Source organism: Pan paniscus, chromosome 7, assembly GCF_029289425.2.
Source record: "Pan paniscus chromosome 7, NHGRI_mPanPan1-v2.0_pri, whole genome shotgun sequence".
NCBI lineage: Eukaryota > Metazoa > Chordata > Mammalia > Primates > Hominidae > Pan > Pan paniscus.
This window is the reverse complement of record NC_073256.2, coordinates 105,946,830-105,963,992: the sequence shown is the minus strand read 5'-3', so window position 1 is coordinate 105,963,992 and position 17,163 is coordinate 105,946,830. Positions and strand designations below refer to the sequence as shown.

Below are 17,163 nucleotides of genomic sequence, written 5' to 3'. Positions count from 1 at the left end.
CAATTGTTAATAGCTCATATGAATTAGAGCATACTAAGAGGAAAATCTTCCAGTAAGTATACAGTTAAATACAATGCATGAGTTTAGGTCGTTTTTTGTCACCCTAACCTCAAATAGAGTACTGCAGGGTTCATTTTAATACATAGCATAGCATTTTGATACATAGCATATCGAGCATTTCCTTTCACTCCCCAATAAATTGTTCACCTAGTGCTTTAATAGAATTAGTATCAATAATATAATATAATAATATCAATATTTGTAATGCATTCTGAGATTATGGAGAGTATTTCTTCAGTACAAAAAAACTGTATATGTGAAGAAACGATAATATAGTCTACATTATATTTCTATTTTTATATAGAAAGTAGACCTTTCTTTGGTTCCTAGATTAGACCCAAGGAAACGAAAAGAGGTTAAAAAAAAGATTGAAGATTTTATATCTTATGTTAAAAAGATAATTAAATTTTATAAGTTAAAAAAAAAAACCTTAAGAAGTGTGAGGTACAAAGTCAATGTCTGTCAAAACATTTACATTCATTAAAACAAAAGAGCCTAAAATATATTATTGTTAATTTAATTATTATTGATGCTTACTAAGACCAAACACTTTGCTAAATTCTTTGGGCGAATAATGTCATTGTACTACGTAAATACTAATATCAATTTTCCCATTTTAAGTTGAGGGAAATAAGACTAAAAAATATCTGTTAACTTATCCAAAGTTACAGCCAGAATTCAGGTACAGGTGAGTCAGGACCCCAGTCTCATATTCAATTTTTACTAAATCATATATATTATATTATATCTTACTTTACTATACTATTCAAAAAAGACCAAAAGAGTAAGAATAATAGCAATAATAATTACAGCTAATATTTATTTTAAATATACATAGTACTAAACACAATGCTGAGTCTATGGTATCATCTAATTAAATTGAATATGGAGGATATCATATTGAATAGGACATATTAATATTAATGAGTATTATAAAATTAAATTCTATCACTAATGATGTTATGATGATGGTGATAACAAAGTTGAAAGAAAAGATATGTAGAGCATTACAAGAGGAGAATTTCAGGTCTGATTCTTAAACAGTTCAATTGTTAAGGATTTAGCAGGAAGCTTACTGTCTATCAAGTATGTTTTAATGGATATACAGCATGAGTTTTTTTCTCTAACTGAAAAAAGATGAAGTACAGGCTGAGTAGTCTTTTTTACAAGGTTTCTTTTTGCCATTTTATTTCCTGTAGAAAAATCAAGCTTTGTCTGAAGACCAAGTTTATTCCAAGGAGGGATCAATTTCCATCTTTTTAAGGGTATGAAAGGGGTTTAAAATTACATTAAATATTGCTCAAGTAGTTGAAAGTCAGTTTCATTGTGGACCCTATATTTTTCTGTTTCTCCTTGTCATTACTCAAAGCAATGAGCTAATATTTAAGATCCAATTTAGACATCTCATTAGGGTGAAATTAATTACTTTATGTCAATTATATTGAACTCTACCCTCAAATATTTTACAAATATTACAGCTTTGTTTGTTTATTCCTTCGTTTAATTTATTTGCCTGTAGTAAGAACATTACCTGTGATTTGATTCTGTAAGTTAGTTCCATATTGTATATCATGTATTGACTATATCTTTTTTCAGTTCAATCATGAGCAAAGGTAAGATTTTCTATTATTTATTTAATGTAACCTTAGGAATGACTTGATAAATTTTATAGTATAATTTGACACACATCTGTTGTAATTGTTTTTGAAAGCTTTGATTGTATTTTGATCCATGTTGGTAAGTAAACAAAGTAAATAGACTTGGTGTGGGAGGAGGAGGTACAAACAAACATTAGAATAAGCACAGATTAATTGCACCGAGTGATTAGTTTTAGAATCAGTAACATTTGGTTGAGATATTATTATCCTTTTACTTGTAAATTTCATTCAACTTCATAAAGGAAAATTATAAAAAGCAAGTGACCATTATCTCTTTTATATGATCAGAACAGAAAAGAGTGTTACGAGGGAAAAAGGTGAGTGGGGATGGGCCCGTGCCACTTTAAGAGTATAAGGATTTAAAACATCATAGTAATTTAGGGATTTCTCCAAGAAGCCATTTGTTTCAGTTCAGTCACTTCCTTTTATAAAAGACAGCAACTCAGCTCAAAACGGCTCAATCAAAGTAATATTTGGCTTACATTTTCTTACTTCAGGCATGAATGGATCTTCCTGTTTATACCATGTCAGTTCATAAACGGAATGTTATTGGTTCTGAATCACATAACATTATCTTCTATCCATCTTTGATCCAATCACTATGGCTGAAAGAATGATATGTTCTAATAAACCATCCCTAGACTCTGTGATCATCCCTGGAATCAATGCCATCTAGACCTCATGGGCTAATAGTTGATGAGGTCTGGTTTCTCAAGGAAAATTGGGGTACACCTACCATGAGGAAGATGAATGAATGCCAGGCAGACAAATTAACAGATGTCTACTAAACCATCTGAAAAATAAAAACACTAGACATTAGATATTTATTATCATTGCTAGAGGCCAGGCACAGTTGCTCACACCTGTAATCCCAGCACTTTGGGAGGCTGAGGTGGGCAGATCACTTCAGGTCAGGAGTTTGAGACCAGCCTGGCCAATATGGTGAAACCCCATCTCTATTAAAAATACAAAAGTTAGCCAGGTGTGGTAGCACATGCCTGTAGTCCCAGCTACTTGGGAGGCTGAGGCAGGAAAATTGCTTGAGCCTGGGAAGCAGAGATTGCAGTGAGCCGAGACGTGCCATTGCACTCCAGCCTGGGCATCACAGCGAGGCTCCATCTCAAACAAAACAAAACAAAACAAAAAAACAATCATTACTAGAGAATGTAAGACAAGACATCCTATTGCAAATCTGGCTAGTGTCATTTTAGCTAAAAATGTATTCTGTTAAATAAACCTCTCTTTATCGGCTTCTAAGATACTGTATAACAGCAACATGGCTTAATTACTCTTCTTTCTTATCATATGTCATATTGCACAGCATTCTGTACTTCCTTACTGGATTAAACTATTTTTGGATTGCACTGTTGCAAATTAATTTTGTTAGCTATTGTATATTAAATAACCTGGTTAATTTATTGCTTTTCTGTTAGTTTTATTTCTTAACAGGAAGAATATACTTTGAAAGCAAAAAAGGAACAAAACAGTTGTACTTAAACATGTGGTTTTAATACAGTGGTTTCTAATTCTTTTATGTAGTCAATTATTTTCATTTCAAATGGAATATAACTTAAAAGCAGCTTTGAGAAGCCTAATTAAAAGGAATTACTAAATAACAGTGCAGGCCTTGCTAACAGAGCACTAACAAAAGGAGAAATCATTAATAATTTAAAAAGCTATTCATGATGCTTTGTTCCAAACCACACAACCTTATATGTTTACCTGCTCTGATACCATTTAACAGATGAAAAATCACTTCCTAATCCCATTCTATTCAAAGGCTCATCAGTGCCCTGCTGGCAGGAACACCGTGCTAACATTCAGTGTGTAATCACCTCTCAGCCTATCGTTTTCTTAATTTGTTCCATTTGCAAAGCAAATCTACAAACTGACCTTTTGAATGAATGACTACTCTGAAATGGCCTCAAATAATATAACTGATGAATTACCCCCTTTTCTTCTGTCTCTTTAAACTGATCATTTTTGTTCTGACATCTCCCAATGTTTCCTGCTACTAAAATGTTCATGCTATTCATCCAGTCTTCTGTGGATTTGTATAAATTTACTCCTATGGATAGCTGGAAGTTCAAAAGGATAATATTTATCTTTGTGAAAGACATGTATGGTGAAAACATCAAGTTAAAATTTGCTCTGTTTGCTTCCAACCTATCCTTCCACCCACATCTCCTGTCAGATTTGAATTATATTCAAGTCATGTTTAACCATCTACCACATTCTTCCAAAGCATTCTGCATAATCCAGCATTTCCTCAGGTAAGTGTTCCTTGATTTCTGGTGGGACTCCATTTCTATGGTTTCTAGCTTTAGAAAATTGCACACTTTTTACTCCTAAAGATATCAATATTTTCCATAATGTATGCCAGGCCATGTTAAGAGACAGAATTAAGCAGAGGAATAAAGAGACTTAGGAGTTGAAAGGTTTGGGATAAGCATTTTGGAAAGAAAAAGCTGGCTAAGATCTCAGAAAATGTTTGATTGCCTTGGGGGTACTGATGGATAAGGTAGCTTAGAGACCATGATTTGAGCTGTCACTAGTTTATAAGCCATTATTATTTCCTGGAGCAGTATTCAGCTGCAATATGATTAGAAAAGTCCGCTGGAAAAAACACTTCTATTTTCAACTTTAGAGATTATGAGAGAAAAAAATGGAAGAGTCATAGCACATCTAAGTTCCAGGATATGTCCATGTAGTAAGCTGTGGATTGGAGTCTTCAGGCTAGTGCTGAAATTGGATAGCTCTTTAGAACTATATTGTTGGGCATGTTTACCACATGAATGTTAGACTATTTCCCTGATGACAGTTAGAACTAACATCATAAAGATTATAAGCTGGGACTCATTTCTCTCTCTAATACTTGGAGAAAATATAATAATTGGGAGATTAAATATTAGGAGCAGCAGGAGGCAGGGAAATGGCTAGACAGATAGGGGTGGGTCCCCAGTGAAACCTCACCTCCAAGCCAAAGACAGTTTAAAACCTGAAAGCCAACCTACAAGTTAAATCCATGGAACAGATGAAGAACTTTTCTTCCTGTTTGGTGTACTTTCCTCTGATTGATCCCCACCCTTTCCTAATTGCTTTTCTACACTGTTGTGCTCACCTTTGAGTGGTTTGTTAACTTTAACGTTTTTGCATACTCACAAACCAATCAGCACATACTTCCCATTCTGAGTCCATAAAAGGGCTTGGACCCAGCCACATGGGGGACATTCCCACCCTCAGGTAGGGAAAACAGCCTCTGTGTCACCTCTTTGCTGAGAGCTTGCCTTTCACTTAATAAATTCTACTCCACTCACTCTCCCATGTCCACTCACCTAATTCTTCCTGGTTGTGAGACAAGAACTCAGACATAGCTAAGCTAAGGAGCAGAAAGACCTAATAATATGATAGTAAAGGAAGTTTTCAAATTGATTAGTGCTAAATTTCATGAATCTGAATAAATGGGTTCTCTTTCAATTAAAAAAACAATGGTGTTGATTTAATGCCATTGGTACCGGTATTTCTCCCTGGCCTGTAATACATTAGAGTGGGAGGCTGAGCCATTTCCACTCCAGAAGGTAACAGGGCTAATTGCTCTCTGAGGGAAAACTGAGTCTTAGTGAAGGCAAAGGAAGAAGCAAATAGTTAATTTAGATCATGAAGCTATATACAAGTTTTAGAGCAGAGTGGTGGGGAAATAAAATCAGACAGAAGAAGTACTGGGCATCAAATGATGAGTGTGCATAAGAGGGTAATTGAAAGCTTGCATTTTCACCACAGTAGGAGACAGAAGTGAAAAATATTGACCGCTTGATAAAAATAGTGATTTTTGCTAAGAATTTTTCTTGTATCTCTTAAGACATCTCTTCCAAAAAGTTAGTTGGGAAGATTACTTAGATTACAATATATCCACCTTCTATTGGAAAAAGTTAGTTAAAATTCCTAGGAGAACCCAGGCTTCAGAAAGTGGCAAAAGTGAAGATGGCTGTAGAGAATTTAGAGAAAAATCCTTCACTCAAAGATTCCCAAGGTGATTTATATTCTCATACACTCACTTCCCAATGGAAATGCATTATCTCTCTGTGGCTATAAAGAAAAAGCTTTATTGGAAAAGCTATATAGCCACTGGGGAAATGGCCCTTGGTTAGAATTTCTTTTACACCACATGGAAGAGATCAATGACTATCCAATGGGTCTTCTGCCAAGAGAATCACAGCAGGTGGCATTTGATCTTTGAGGATATTTATTGTGTTTTCTCACCATGTTATATATCACTAATTCAATAAGCTCATATTATTTAATTTGTTCTTTTTGGATTTTATTTTTCAAAGTTTCTTATAGAACATCATCTTAAATAAACATTGTCCACATTCAAGACTTCCAACCTATAACAATTGCATTTATCTATCTTGCTAGAAATAAAATGACTAAGAATATAAATTCAAGTAAGAATATGATGGTTTAAAGAACACCTAACATTTCCACAGTACTAACTAGGTGTGAAAAACTAAAATTTTTTAAGTGCATAATATCATAACAGTCTTTTTATTGTCATGATTGTGTGTGTCCTGTCTTCTATTTAAAGTAAATTCAATTAGTTTACTAGGAACAGTATGTGATGTTTTCCATTTGAGATAGCAATGAGTTTACTGTCCTCCAGACAGAGTATTTCATCTTATGAATGCAGATAAATAAAAATAATTGCTACAGGAAAAGAGATGGGATGATGAGACAACACATGTTATAGTCTCACTGGGCTGCTGACTACAATACTGGTCAACATTAGACTAGTATGAGACTCCTGTGAATTATAAACTGAAAGATTAGACTGGTGGAGGGCCCGTAAGAGGTCATCCATAAATCAATGAAGGAGTGCTTTCTACTATATTCCTGCCAAATAACCATCTGTTTAAACATTCTAGTGATGAGATAACTATAATTTTTTATTTTTTCTTTATAAATTACTTAAGCCATAGATTTATCTCAAGAAAGCTTTAGTCATCCCCATCATGACAATCTATTAGGATTATTCTTCAATATAATGTAATTATTGAAAATAACTACTGTATCTTCTAACTTTGGATTAGGCACACCTTTGATAAGCATATCTTCTATGCTCCCAGGTGGTCTTGAAACTTCCTCCCATTTATTTATGCAACAGTATACTTCTGATGTGGTCACAGAATCAGCTCTCAACTTTATTTTTGTTAGGTTTAAATTTGCCCAGAAAATGTAGCTTTTACAATTTGGCAATTAAAGTATACAAAAAGAGAATACAACAGAATTTTAAAATATTGTGTAGTATCAGATAACTATGATAGAAAATAATCTAATAGTTCCAGTAGACAGACTACTAAAATCAAAGAAGTTCAATAGTCAATAACAGAATTAACATGCTAGCAGATTAGTAGATTAAAATAGCAATGGAATAACATTTAGCAATCTTACTAAAATTTATATCTAAATTATAGAAGAAAGTTTTGGTAACCAGATCTCAGGGGAAGGACTCATAGAATTCTAAGAGGAAAGTCTTGGAATTTAGGAATGAGTATTAGAACACAACAGAAAATTTGTCATTTCCTTTAATGATTTAATTGAAATGAGCTGTTAGTAAACATCAGAACATAGTAATTTAAGTGCAGTATAAGTTCAGAGCCACATAGGAAAAAAAATAATTCAGCTAAATCAATGCATTATTGAATCTGCTGTTTTGTTTTGTTTTTTATTCCCCTGATTAGGAAATCAGATTGAATCCCAAGCCTGGGCCAGAACTGTCTGGGCCTGCAGGTGGAGCTTCATTTGATGGATTTAGGAACAAGGAACAAGACAGGTCATTACATCAGAATTTAATTTACTGAATTTGGAGCACTAGTTCATAAAATGCTTTCCTGGATTACTGAAGAGTTTATTTACAGTAAAATTTTACTTTAGATTACTTCCCTATATCATCTAGTCCACAAAATGGCAGGTCAGAATAGGCCTATTATGTAATACTGAATGGCATTGTAATTCTGGTTCTCTAACACCAACATTTTAATGAAATGCTACCTTTTTTTTCTCAGTCTAGAACAGCAACCGCTCAATAATTCCAAAGATGCTAATTATATTATATATTTACATGTAATATATTCATCCGTTTGAGTCTTGTGATGAAGCGTAGTATACTTTGAGCTCTAAACAGTGGTTTTGAAAGAGGAGTTTGCCAAAAGGTATCTGTAAATATTATTCAAGTCACAGTTTCTTTGAGTCTCAGTTCTCTATTAAAAGGAAGTAACAATAACTGGTCTACCCTCTTCACATAACCTTGTAACAATCACAATAATTGATGAATGTGAAAAGAAACTCTGGAAGGCATGAAGAAACTTTGTTCACTTTCTAGTCTCTAGTCTATGTCAAATGTTAGTAATTGATCAACCCATACCAGGAGCACAAGGATTGTGACTTTATTGTTGCTGGGGTCCACCCAGTTCAGAAATTAATCCTTAACAATACCCAGTAACTTAGTTTTCATATCCCTTCATTTCACAAGAACAGTATAAGCTATTAGTTGAGAAAAATATAACTTCTACTAGGAATTAACTGTACACAGATTACTAAATATTTAACAAGTATATAAGTAGTTATAAAAATAAGGATGATAATGATATTAAGTAACATCAAGTAATAATATCTATCATTCGTTAGGCACCATGATAGAACAGTACTATGGATTATTAATTTATTCTCTACAACCTATGCTTGAGATATTCTTATCACCATTTTGCTGATTAAAATGAAACAAAACAAAAGAAAAGTACCATATTTCAGGATGTTAAGTAGTACACTCAAAATGAAAGAATCCCAAATTGGATTCAGGTTGACCTGTCTTTAAACCACTAATAGCCACTATGATTCAGACTGAGTATATAGCAGCAGGTATATTTCTCTGTAAACTATCACGTATCCCTTAGTGCTTTAAAAATAATGATAAGGAATATGAGTTCCTCATACTTGGCGCGGTGCTTGCTATATTGTTGAATCTTGTTTTAATATAAAAAATTATTCTCTTTTCAATGAGATATTTAGGTAAACCCAGACAGGAATGGTTAAGGGAATGCCTTTGTGCTAACATTATATGTAACTTATAATTTCATAATACAGATTCAATGCTTATCTTTTTCCTAGATACTGTCCAATAAAAAGAAGGTATAACTAAAAATAATACATTTTATACTTCATACAAACCAAACTTTTAGTGTAATATTCTTACAGGTCTGTCTTTCATTATGCTTTTTCCTTTACCTGTATTTATTCCAAAACTTCCATCTCTATGGTGTGAGTCTAAGTTTTCTGCTGATCATATTTATTCAAGTAAAACTCTTCACTATTACAACTCAAAGTTTCTAAAAAATTATACTTGCATTGGATGTAGGTCTCATACACCTTTCCAAACTCCCTCAACTGCCTTCACCTTAATTCTTCCTGGTTGAAGCTCCACTTCTTCTGGATGACCTCTTCATTTCTAGACTTGGAAGAAAGTCAGATGCAGCTTGAAGCTGCAGTGACTAAACTCCCTGTGGGATGAAACTTAATCAGTAAAATATGTGTAGGGAGAGAGGTGGTCAGTAAATTCTCCTGCCATTTGCTCTTCCAGAAATCTGGAGTTCCACTAAACAAGTGATCACCCTGCTGAGTGACCTGCTTTGCCTTTTTGTAGCTCCTTGTGAAGTTAGGAGTCATGCTTCTCATTGTTTTGCATCTTTCTTAGCATCTCTAGTCTTTTGATTTTTTTTTTTTTTTGCCCTAAACATTCTCGCAAGAAAATCTTTAGTATCTTATTCTTGGCTTTCCAGAAAGCTGTAATAACACTTAAAATTCCTTAAGAATTTGTTAATTTTATTTTTAGTGTCCTTAGGTCAGTGATTTTCAAAATTGTATTTTTTTGGTGAAGGAACCATTTCTTCAAATACATTCTAAGAAGGAAAGCAACGTGCTTAAGTATAGGAAGAGCTGCTAAATTGAAGTAACAATGTGTGTGTGTGTGTGTGTGTGTGTGTGTGTGTGTGTGTGTGTGTGTGTCTCATCTGGAATCCTACCTTTTCATCTTGCTTTCCCTTGGGGAAATGCTGAAGTACATCTTAGGAAACCATAGAGCTTACTGCTCAGAAGATGATTTGGAAATAAGTGCTCTATTTCTGATGCTCCTTGTTACTTCACATCCTTGTAAACATGCAGGACCTTCTGAGATGTGAGCCTCCTCTAATATAAACTCAGCAGAAAGGCTTGCTAAGGTTTGTGGGAATGAGAATACTGTCTCCTCTTTGTTATTGTAAAGTGAATTATCTTTCTCTCTCTCTCTCTCTCACCCTCTCTCTCTCTCTGTCAGGAAGAGAACAACTTATATTCCAAGTACTCCATAAAAAATAATGTTTTCCCATTTCTTAGAAGATTTTTACTTTTTTTTTTTTTTTTCCAAGTTACATTGCACCACCCACTTTTCACCCACTCTAGCTGTAGCAGCTTGAATTTTTTTACTGGACTCTTACATGTGCACATACATATTTATTATATAAGTATTTTCAAACCATAAAGGGATAAGGAAATATAAAGTATTATAAGAATTATAAGAGCTTTACTAGTTTTTAAAATTAAACTATCTGGATATAATTATACAAAGGCTCTACTGGAATTTGCATTTTATTAATACCCAAAATTCAACTGAATAAGCATTTATTGAGAGCATACTTTCTTTAAGATCCTTTACTAAGAAACAGAGTCACCCAAATATAAATGTCACAATCCGCTAGAAAATATAAACAAGTACACAACAATGACTCAATTCAGATTGTGCTACCTAATATCAACAGATGGAAACGAAGGCATTTGTTATGGGAATACAAAGGCATTAAGTAATCAGTATTGAATGAGAGGATCAAGGAGGGCTTCATGGAGTAGACGACGGTTGAGCTGAAACCTGAACTATTTCAATAGCCTAAGAAGATAAAAGGTACAGAGAGAGCATCACAAGCAAAATGTGGAGGTGTGATATGCTCGGATTACAAGTATTCTGAGAACTGAGGAGGCTAATTTTCACTTGTAAAGCAATTACCACCAGTAGTCAAAACATTTTGGAAGGCAGAATGCACTATTACAAATCATGCTGGAGCACTGCTCCACAATGGCAAATTTTAAAAATGCTTGACACATGTTCCGTACATTTTGCACTTGTAAACGTTGTACAATGTCCAATATAGCTTGTAGGGTGTCTTGATTAAGATCTAGAGGAGAAGTGTGAATGAAGTCCCATGTCTAACTTGTGCCTTAGACATTTAAAATTTCCAACCAAAAGCTATCATTCCATTTGTGTAAATAAGTCAGGGGTCCAAAAATATCAAAAATATCATAGAAAAGCAGCTAGGATAACACAGAAATTTTAGAAGAGTGTCTATGATAGTTTATGGAAACAAAGGAGGCCCTAATTACTTTGTACCATTTAGAGTCCACGTTAAACCAAGACTCTTCCCAAGGTTTTCACCTCCCATCAATGCTGCCCAGAGAACTTACAAAGGACGTCAGCTGCTCACCCTTTCCAGAGACATCCCTGCTTCTTGACAGCCCTTGTCTCCTTAACATACCTCCAGCCTTCTTCAAGCAGCATCGGGTCGGCTCTGAATCTAGGTCTGTTTAGACTTAAAGTCTCTGCTTCTGTGCTATCCTGAAAGTCAAAGGAGAGATTTCCCAATTAAACCAGAACATGTGCAGCTATGCTTGCAAATGTGTCACATTATCTTGGATTCAAGTATAAGTCAAAAAACCTGTAGTCAACCTCCTACTTACATCTGTGAATAAGCACATAAGCAACTGCAGGGTTGTTCAGGCTAAACAGATGGAGGGTCCTGTCAGGAACAGATTGTGGTAGAGCTAGGATGTAGGATGAAATGCCACCCCCTCTGAACTGAGAAACATATTCAGCAGCAGGAAAGACGTCCTTTTTCATGTAGACATTCTTTTTTAATTCTTCACATTTAACTGATTCTAAGGAAAGGTTAAATCCTTTTGTCCTCCATACATTTTTTTTTCTTTGTTAGTTTCATTTTATTTCATTTCATTCTACTGGATTCAGATTATATTACATCCACTTTAATAACCACCACCATATATATTTTAATGCTGCTGTGTGTATAATCATCAAACATCATTAACTAAGTTTAACGTAAATATCATAATATATAAATAACATATAATACATTTAACATTGAACAAACTAAACATGTGAAGCTATTTTCAGATACATTCGTTAAAAAAATCGAAAATTATTTTTGTTAAAAATTATTTGAATTTTATATATCTGAGCAATCCTTAAAATGATCATGTACATAATCATGGAATGTACATGAAATTAATGTTAATGTGCTTGAAAATATTGTCTTACTAAATTTAGAGCCTCTATGATAGTTCATTTTAACAATTTTCTCAAGTTACAATTCTATTTTAAGGTAAAGAAAAAGTTTATTTTAAATTAGGTCCATATTCCGTAACTCAATCACTAACAGTTTTATTTACCACGTAAGTTCGAATGAAGGGAAAATTTTAAATATGAACAAAATGTGATGGCATCATATGCTCTTGGTTAGGTATGTGTTAAACTATCTTATGCATCACACAAGCTATCCATTTTCTTGAGTAACATGGCTCAACTGTCCAGATATTCAGCATTTCAGTAGCATAAAGAACTTTGGAAGAGTTTCATGTTTATATGATTTTGTTCCTTGGTACTCAAGTAAACAAATATCAATGTTGGTCTGTTTTTGAATGATTATGTTTTACATATAACAGTCCCATATATATTAGTAAATATATTTAGTACCAGCTTTTGAGAGGTTATATTATCAGAAATGGCTCAATTGCCCTTAAGAAGATGACCTCATTCTATATTTAATATAAAATTCATCATTTAAAGAAAGAGAGGGTCTCAGGGAATTATTATAAAGTTTTATTGCACAGTGAATAAAAATAATTCTACTGAGAAAGGGCACTCATTTGCATACTTTTCTTATTCTTTTCTAAATATTAAAAGCCTTTTGGAAATGATGTTAAGAGAAAAGAGAAGAATTCTACTTGGGAATTCATGACTTACTGTAACGGAGACCACTAATATGATTATATTGATCTGAAAGGGTTTTTTTATGAGTATGTAGCATTTTTAAGGAAAACAACTTCAATTTTCATACACTTTTCCATTAACTGAGTAAAGCAATTATAGACTGGACTGTAACTTCAAATTTGGGACATTTATAATTACCTCTCAAATTAGATCATCTTGAAATAGTTTTGTAATATTATAGCCAAGGAGGGAATAGAAGTGGAGAAGAGGTTATTGGATGAATTACTTGTATTTGTTCAATTAACAGGTGTTTATTAAGCAATCATAAGCAGTGATATGTGCTTGGGATGCAAAGATTTCTAGGAGCATTATCTGCTCACAGAGAGACCATTCTTCAGTGGGAGAGGTAAATGTGCAAATAAAAATATGAATGAAATATAACAAGTGCAAGAGTTAAGGAAAATGCCAAGCACAATATTAAAGATGTGAGCTGGTTTCTTCCCACTGCTTAAAATAAATATGATACAAGAAAGATAAATTGAGGGAATAACTTTTAAATATAAACTTTTATCCCCCTATTGGCTACAATATTAGACAAATATTTCAACTGAAGATAGTTTTAAGATAATCTAAATTTGAGAAGTAATTGTAAATACCCCAAATTTGAAGTCATAGTCCAGAATATGATTGTTTAACTCAACTAATGTAAAGATGAGCTTAATGATTTGGAAATTTTCTATCCAGAAGAAAAAAAATTCAGTTTAAGAGGTTTGATATCCAGAAAGTATGCCTTAGAGAAATGATTGAGAGTATGGCTATATAATCTTGTGCTGGTTCCCCATAAAGATTAGAAGCTCATAGTATTCAGGAACACAAACCATTTTTTAGCAGATTGAGGGCATGATTCATAGATCTCTTCAATCAAATAACAGGATATCTAGGAAGATTAAGGACATCATCTGAATAATCTCAGCAAAAGCCAAAAATAAAGAGGGGATTATCTAGGGAAAATCTGTGAAATAGCATCTTGACCATTTGACATAATACATGTGATATACAGAGGAAACTCATGAAGTTCTTGAAAATGTTACATGAGCAGAAAGAGACAGAGAGAGAGAATTTGAAACGAATAGCTATTCAAGACCCCAAAAATTCTACAAGCAGGAAATAGAAAGATAAATATTTAGCTGAAAACACATACTATGTTTTATAATAAAAAAAAAAAGAATGGCTCAGAGGATGGAGTTGCCCCGGAAGGCAGAGTCACAAGCCATAGTAAATTATTTTCTGGCCTTGAAACCCAATGGAGTTTATACAACTGGCTTTTGGAATTGGTTGGGACTGTAGCCCTTTTTTGTCTTCCATTTTCTCTAATTTAGAACTGAGATGTCTATACATATTATCCTGTGCTTGTCCCATCATTTGGGAACAGACAGTTTGTTTCCTTAGTTTCACAGATCCACAGATAGAGAATTGTGCCCAGAGTGGATATACCCGGAGCCTCACCCATACCTAATTTACATGACATGCATAATAAAGTCTGGGACTTCTGGGCTGATGACATTTAGACGGGATTTTGAATTTTTGGTTGATAATATAATAGGTTGAGACTTTGAGTGACTTTGGGATGAGGAAAATCTATTTGGGATGGATGCTAAAACTTGGGGGCCAGAGAACAGACTGTAGTAAGCAGAGTGATATCTCCCTAATAATAACCCTCCACTAATCCCTAGAATCTTTGAATATTTTGTTTCACAAGGCAAAAGACATCTTGAAAATTTTATTGAAGATAAGACCTTGAGATCTGGAGATATTTCTGATTGTGAGGGCCGGCCTCATCTAATCACATAAGTCCTTAAAAGCAAATATTTCCTGAATGAGAGAAATGACGTTATGAGAAGTATTTGATGCTCCATTGCTGTTTCTGAGATGTAGTGACTATGTTCTAGGACCTGAGAGAGGTCTCTGTGAGCTAAAAGCAGCCCTAAGACAACAGCCAACAAGGAAACAGAGAGTTCAGTTCCACAATTGCATGGAATTGAATTCTACCAACAACCTGAGTGAGTAAGAAAACAGGTCATCCTTAGGGTCTTCAGAAAGAAATGCAGCCACCAACACTTTGATTTTAGCCCAGTGAGGTGAGTTAGATTTCCAACCACAGAACTGCTAGATGATAAATTTGTGTTCTTTAGCTATTAAGTCTGTAGTGATTTGTTATGGCAGCAGTAGATAACTAAGACAGGTGTTATGAAACAGGTAAAAGTAACACATAGTCTTCAAAGGAATAAGTAAAAATCTACCAGAAAAGAGCAAGGTAGAGAAGCATGGTTTGTCATGGTGTTCCATATGGAGCTGTTGGTATTATAATATAAGGCAGAAAAATGGGGAACTGATGCTGCTAAAGGTAGAGTAAGTAAAATAGCTTTCAGGGAATACATTCCTATAGTGCATCGAGCACAGTAGTAGATAAGTTTTTTTCTTATTAATGTGGAAGATGGAATTGTATAATATTTACAAAAGTTATATATAAAGGTATTGTAAATATTTTAGGTGTTTTGGCATATCCAGATTCAGATACCAAAAGTAGGTTAGATAGATGAATTTCTCTCTCAGAAAAAAATTGAGAATCATCAGCATATGAATATAGATGATATCATGGATATAGATAAACATACCCAAAGGGGTTGCTTTGAGTGAGAAGAGATGATGGTCAAGGATGAAACCAAGTAAATATTTTGTGTTAAAAGAAGACCCAGGAGAAGAAGCTGGTGATATAATCTTAATGATATAAGCTAGTGATATAATAAAAATAAGTATAATATTCAAAAATATGAGTATTATATGTATGTTGACAAAGAATACAAAAGAAAATAATTTTAACAACAGATTTCTCAATAGCCAAGTCCACCAGAGATGTCAGGTAGACAAAAACTGAAAAACAACCAGTTAGTTGAGCAATTTGACGAGAACGTCAATCTTAATAAAAGCATTTCCCATAAAATGGTAAAGTCAGAAGCAAACTTCTCAATATGGTAAAAGATTTCTGGGAGGTAAAGAAGTGGAAAGGGTAGTTTGCAATTTCAAGATGCTTGTTGATGTGTGACAGAGTGGGAAAGTTTTTTTCCTGTGTAATTTGATATGCCTATTGGCAGAAAAGAAAATGATGGCAAGGAGGGAGATTTTGAATAGGATTCAAAAGAGAGGCAAATTAACAAATCTGAGATTTTTGAGGAAGGGAATGAGTCCAGGGAAACAGTATGAAAGCTTAGTGTTGGTTGAGAAAGGAAGTTGCCACTTCCTATGAGACCAGAGATAAAAATGAGTGGTGATAAAGTTAATTGAATAGCAGAAGGAAGGAGAGGTCAAAGCCACTTATGCCCAATAACATTTGTTGTATCCTTAAAATGACATGTGTTTATTTATGGAGAGGAGCATGAGTCTAGGGTACGACTACTGAGGAGACTGAAGATAGCTTGTAATACCCTCTGTTATAATCAGCTGGAGCTGCCATAACAGATGAGTAAACTGAAACACTGATAAATTATGGTACTTGCCACATTTACTTATTAAATAGATAGTATTACATAATGAGCAACATATCTATTTAATGATCACATAATTATAATTTTATTTCAGGAAATATAGCTTTAAAATCTGTGTTTACCTTATACAATACTGGTAATTCAGAGTAATAGAATCATTGAGACTCCAAATTTAGAAGATAATATTAGTAAGAGTCAAGTTGAAGTTAAAACCTTAAGATCTGGAGTATATAGTACATATAGGGAAGCCATCAGGAAGATAATGCATGCTGAAAAAAGTGAGGGATTAAAGACAATGCATTTGGAAAATTGTCATTGTTATTATAAAACATATACAATTCCTAAGAGTGCATGGACTGTCATAGAAAATATATCAATGACCACATTAATTTTACTCCTAATTCTCAATTATGAAATCTCAATTATTCTTGTGCTCTGAATTAGGAGTACCATATAGGGTAGAGCATAGGTTTTAAAGCGTTATTTCTTGGAATCAAATTATAATTGTGTGATATGTATTTAATGAGCAATCATGGCAAGTAACATAACTGATCTGTGTTTTAGTTTCTTCATATGTAAAATATCAATAAAATGGATATATAATAATTCCTACTTCACCAATAGTATATTTGTGAGGGATAACTCATAAAAAACTTGTAACATGATTTAGAGCAGTGTCCAACACATACTAAGTGCTCAATAAATTTTATCTCTAGTTGGTGCCGTTAATAGCATCAGTAGTATTGTGTAAATATCTTATCAAACATTGTAAAAAGTGTCTTTTTCCAAGTGAGGGATGATAGCAGTAGAAGTGCTCCCT

General features: G+C 33.7%; 1 long non-coding RNA gene across 3 annotated transcripts in view; it reads right to left on the bottom strand.

The window, feature by feature from the left end:
• The window catches only part of LOC117981445 (uncharacterized), a 551,201-nt gene that overhangs the window by 325,016 nt on the left and 209,022 nt on the right, over positions 1-17,163 (bottom strand). For 2 of the 3 annotated variants that reach the window (XR_010112985.1, XR_004672979.3), the window contains exon 3: positions 4,486-11,412. This is a non-coding gene — a long non-coding RNA (uncharacterized LOC117981445). Of the gene's footprint in view, positions 1-4,485; positions 11,413-17,163 lie in introns of those variants that run through there. The other variant, XR_010112986.1, reaches the window with a different exon arrangement.